We start from the raw sequence: 6,000 nt of genomic DNA on the forward strand, positions 1-6,000 counted from the left end.
CTAATAGTCTGATGGGCTTCCCTTTGTTGGTGACCTGGCCTTTCTCTCTAGCTGCCCTTAATATTTTTTTCTTTCATTTTGACCTTGGATAATCTGATGATTATGTGTCTTGGGGATGATCTGCTCGTGGAGTATCTTACTGGGGTTCTCTGCATTTACTGAATTTGAATGTTGGCCTGTCTTGCTAGGTTGGGGAGGTTCTCCCGCATGACATTCTGAAGTATGATTTCCAACTTGGTTCCATTCTCACCATGTCTTTGAGGTACCCCAATCAGTCATAGATTCTGTTGCTTTACATAATCCCATATTTCGCAGAGGTTTTGTTCATTCCTTTTCATTCTTTTTTCTCTATTCCTGTCTGCCTGTCTTATTTCAGAATGATAGTCTTCAAGCTCTGAGATTCTTTCCTCTACTCGGTCTAGTCTGCTGTTAATACTTATGATTCCATTGTGAAGTTCTTGTAGTATGTTTTTCAGCTCTAAAAGATTGATTATGTTCCTGTGTAAACTGGCTATTTTGGCTGTCAGCTCCTGTTTTGTTTTATCATGATTCATAGCTTCTTTGCATTAGGTTAAACATGTTCCTTTAGCTCAGCAAAGTTCATTATTACCTACCTTCTGAAGTTTACTTCTGCCATTTCAGCCATCTCAGCCTCAGCCTAGTTCTGAGCCCTTGCTGGAGAGCACACCCACAACCATCTAATCTTTGACAATCCTGAGAAAAACAAGCAATGGGGAAAGGATTCCCTATTTAGTAAATGGTGCTGGGAGAACTGGCTAGCCATATGCAGAAAATCGAAACTGGACCCTTTGCTTACACCACATACAAAAATCAACTGAAGATGGATTAATGACTTAAATGTAAAACCTAAAATTATAAAAACCCTAGAAGAAAATCTAGGCAATACCATTCAGGACATAGGCATGGGCAAATATTTCATGATGAAGACACCAAAAGCAATTGCAACAATCAAAAACTTACAAATGGGATCTGATTAAACTAAAGAGCTTCTGCACAGCAAGAGAAACTCTTCAGAGTGAACAGACAGCCTACAAAACGGGAGACAATTTTTGCAATCTATCCATCTGACCAAAGTCTAATATTCAGCATCTACAAGGAATTTAAATTTACAAGAAAAAAATCCCATTAAAAAGTGGGCCAAAGGACATAAACAGACACTTCTGAAAAGAAGACATACATGTGACCAACAAACAAATGGAAAAAAGTTCATCACTGACCATTAGAGAAATGCAAATCAAAACTACAATGAGATATCATCTCAGCCAGTCAGAATGGCAGTTATTAAAAAGTCAAAAACAACAGATGCTGGTGAGGTTGTGGGGAAAAATAAATGCTTTTACACTATTGGTGGGAGTGTAAATTAGTTTGACCATTGTGGAAGACACTGTGGTGATTCCTCAAGTATCTAGAGGCAGAAATACGATTTGACCCAGCAATCCCATTACTGGGTATACACCCAAAGGAGCATAAATCATTCTTTATAAAGATGTGGGCACGTGTATGTTCATTGCAGCAGTGTTCACAATAGCAAAGACATGGAATCAACCTAAATGCCCATCAATGATAGACTGGATAAAGAAAATGTGGTACATATATACCATGGAATGTTATGCAGCCATAAAAAGGAATGAGATCATGTCCTTTTCAGGGACATGGATGGAGCTGGAAGCCATTATCCTCAGCAAACTAATGCAAAATCAGGAAACCAAATACTGCATGTTCTTACTTATAAGTGGGAGCTGAATGATGAGAACGCATGGACACAAGGTGGGGAACAACATACACTGGGGCCTGTCAGAGGGTGGGGGTTGGAAGGAGGGAAAGCATCAGGAAGACTAGCTGATGGATGCTGAGCTTGATACCTAGGTGATGAGATAATCTGTGTAGCAAACCACTATGGCACATGTTTACCTCTGTAACCTGCACATCTTGCACATGTAGCCCTGAACTTAAAATAAAAGTTGGAAATGAAAAAAAACACTTCTAGGCACCAAGCGAAGGATTCAACATTCAGCAAGCCTCGAGGAACAAGCCTGGATTGGCATGCGTTATTGAACTCAAAAATATATTTTGTCTCTCTTTGGCTTTTTACATGCCTTGCCCTCTTGCTGAATACTTATTTTCTCTGTTTCCAAATCCAAATAGTGGATAATACTAAGCAATTAACTACTCTCAAGTTTATATATTGTGTGTTCAAAAGACCAGCCAACATTTCTCATTTCCATGTTACAGTGACGTAATCCAACCCCGAGGGTACACTTACTCTTGAATGAACTGAATAAATTAAAATTTTAAGCTGAAAAAAATAGGATTTGGTGATTAGATATAAAGGATGAGCGGGAGAGAGGAATCAAAGCTGGTAAGACAAGAACAAGAAGGAGGAAAAGTTTTTGAGGAAACAGGTAAGTTTTGTTCTGCAGAGACACATCTAAAAAGCTAAGGAACATCCATGTCCAGTTAAGGTCCAAAGTTCCCCAGAGAGGCCTGGGCTATCCAGCTTTAGAAGTCATCTTCCTAAGAAGTAATAATGGACATATTAAAGTAATAATGTTATCAAAGGAGAAGGGATAGGATGAGATGAGAGGGCCAAGAATATATTCTTAGGGATTGACTATTTCTTTAGGAAGCCACCAAAGGAAAGGGATCACTTCAGGGGCCTAAGAAATAGTAACCAAAGAAGCAGGAGACATGGAAGAGATCAATGCTTCAAAAATCTTTCACTGAATTATAATCTAAGATCATAACAATCACAGCAATAATGATAATAAATTCATTGTATGGGCTTTTCTTATATTAAGTCACTTAATACACAATCCTATTGAGGTATATGCTATCTCAATTTTACAGAAGGAATTAGAGGCACAGAAAGGTAATGTTATCTGCCCAATGTTATCTATCCAGGAGGGCAGGAAACAGCTGGCTCTGCAGTCCATGCTTTTAGTAATTTTTGTTTGTTTTTTGACAGGGTCTCACTCTGCTGCCCAGGCTGGAATGCAGTGGCATGAACAGTGTTCACTGCAGCCTCGACCTCCTGAGCTCAAGCAATCCTCCCACCTCAGCCTCCTGAGTAGCTGGGACTACAGGTGCATGCCACTATGCAGGCTAATTTTAAAATTTGTTGAGATGGATTCTCGTTGCATTGCCCAGGCTGATCTCAAACTTCTGGTCTAAAATGAACCTCCTGCCTCAGCCTCCCGAAGTGGTGAGATTATAGGCATAAGCCACTGCGCCAGGCTAGTGATTACTAACACTTAAATAGCACTTCCAAGTGCCTTGATACTTTTCTAAACACTTTGTATTCACTAATTCGTGTAATTCTCACTATAGCTTTTTAAGGTAAATACTATCGTTATCTCCATTTTATAGATGAGGAAACTGAGGAACAGGAAGATCATATAAACTGCCCAAGGTCATAGATGTGGAACATTCTAAACTAACACCAGACTATTGGGCCCTATGGTGGTGCTCAGATGTTACTTGGAAAGTATAATGCTCACAGAAGCACTCTCTCTCTTTAGGGGAATACTTGTTTCCACCATTTGTTTTACTCTCTGTAGAGGGAAACATTCCTTTCCAAAGGAGATTTCATCTTCTGACTAGTAAATCAGACTCAGAATGAGCTATGATTCATTTACAGGTAAGTCACAAGCTTTATTCCTGGCCAGATAAGAAATCAGTAATTTGGTTTTGTCTGAAGAGATTTGGGAATTCCCCCAAGATGATTTCCTGGAGTGGGTCAGAATGCCACCTACACACTGGGTTAATGACTTCAGTGTTCTGCTTGGTTCACTGATGACAGGAAACTGGTAAAACAAAGAGGGTGAGAAACCAGCTGTATCACAGTAATAAATATTACTCAGATTTAGGCTCTTCTTCCTAGTTCCTGAGTTTTTTTAACTTTCAAGCTTTCACTCAGACAATATGCAATGATTAGCTAATACAGTTTGTTTTAGTATTACAAATGATGATGGCAGATTTTGCGGGGAATTTGTTTTAAAGTTAATGTTATCATATTTTTACAATTCTTGTTTTCAATAGTTTGAAAAAGTTCTGTTGGGATCCTGAATTCTTAATTTTGACTGAGATCTAGTGAGATTAGTTGTCTCTTTTGGAGGTAATTTTAGAGGCATAAAAATGGTAAATCAATTTTTTTTCAATTGTTAGAAATCATGTGCACAAAATAGTCAAGGGGAAAGATTAGCAACTGCTTTTTTAATATAGCATTAATTGATTTCACAAATAGTTACTATGCTGCTACTGTATTTTTTAGGCATCAGGGATAGAGTTGTGAGGAAGACAAGGCAAGATCCTTGACCTCCAAATGTTTATAGTCTAGCAAGATAAATTAATAAATATATAATTAAATAATAGGTAATGATAAATTCTATAAAGAAAAATTAACCAGGTGAAGGAGATAGAGAATAATGGAAGCAAATCAGAATTAAAATAGGAATTTCAGAGAAGGCCTCTTTGAGGTTTTGTTGTTATTGTGATAGAAAGTTTCATGGCTCTGATTTTACCATTTTAAAACGTAACTCTAGCTACAAGGAGAAAAGACTGTATTTATGGGAGCAAGTGTAGAATCAGGAACACCAGTTAAGAGTCTATTATAATAGTCTAGGTTCTCAACCTTGTCTGCTGCTTAGAATTCCCTGGAGATAATTTTAGCCAGCCCCAGTTGAAACCAGTTACTATATGTCAAAATCTTTGAGAGTAGAGTCCAGGAGTTGACATTTCTCAAGGTTCCTCTGGTGATTTTAATATATAGCCAAGGTTGGAAAAGGTTGTGGAAGAAAGATATCAGACAACAAGTCTAGGGCAGTTTTCTAAATCTAGTAGGAACACGGAAGCTGTTAAAACAGGACTGGCTTCTGGATTTATTTTCTTCTTTAAGGAATATGGTTAGGTCAGAGAACAAAGCAAATTCTTAAAGAGTAAAAAATTTATCAGGAAATGATGAAGATGGATTTTGGCTAAGAAGCATTAACTAATATACTACTAGGAAGCAGTGGTAAATGAAAATGTTTGTCATGTTTGTTTCTTCAAATATTTTAGTATGGAGTCCATGGATGAAAATGTTTGTGAAAGGATGATGTAGGAGACTGGGTCTCTAGCAGTTATCTATGGAGGTGGCTAGATGTCAGATTCAGGATTTATACATTTTGTAGAGATAGCAATTAAGATTCACTGATAGATTGGAAGTGGGATGATAGGGAAAGGGGGGTCAGGGATGACATCCAAATTTTAGGCCTGAGCAGTTGGGTGAATTGTTGCATTTACTTCGTTGGGGGAAAGTGGGTGGAAAAGTAGGGAATATCTGTGTGGGGGAGGAGGTCGAATATTGAAATTAAGAATATCAGTTTGGACTTCATAATGTAAAGAGTGCTAATTAAACTCTAAAATGAATGTAAGTAGAGAGTGAGATATAGATTCACAATTTGAATGATTTGTTTCCTGGAATAATTTTCTTTGATTTTATGTCTGTTTATTGTTTGAATAACTAGGGAACTTATTTACTTTTATCTCATTTATTTTTTTTCTTCCTAGATTTTTAATGTATACCCTACTACATTGCATGTAGGCATGGTAGAAGAGTATGCTAACCTTTACTCCAATAAAACATTATAATTTTGTAAACTGTAGTCCTAATAGACTGCTGGGGGAGAGCAATAACACATAAATGCATGAACATTTTAGTGTTAAAAACATTGCAAAATTATAAGTTTTAAAAAAATGGATTAAAAGATAACTAATGAAATTTTAGAACATCATTTCCAAAACTTTCTTCACTATAGAACAGTTTAAAATTCTAATATATTGATGAAAACCAAAAAGAACTCAACAGATTTAATGGGCTCTTGAATTAAAGTAGATAGCAAAAAATGGGCTTTTAGACAGATTAGTCACTACAAGAGAGAATCATTTATCATGTGTATAAAATACAATGAATTTTAAATAACATAGCTCTATGTTGAAATT

The sequence above is a fragment of the Gorilla gorilla genome, chromosome 6, assembly GCF_029281585.2.
Source record: "Gorilla gorilla gorilla isolate KB3781 chromosome 6, NHGRI_mGorGor1-v2.1_pri, whole genome shotgun sequence".
In the NCBI taxonomy this organism is placed as follows: Eukaryota; Metazoa; Chordata; class Mammalia; order Primates; family Hominidae; genus Gorilla; species Gorilla gorilla.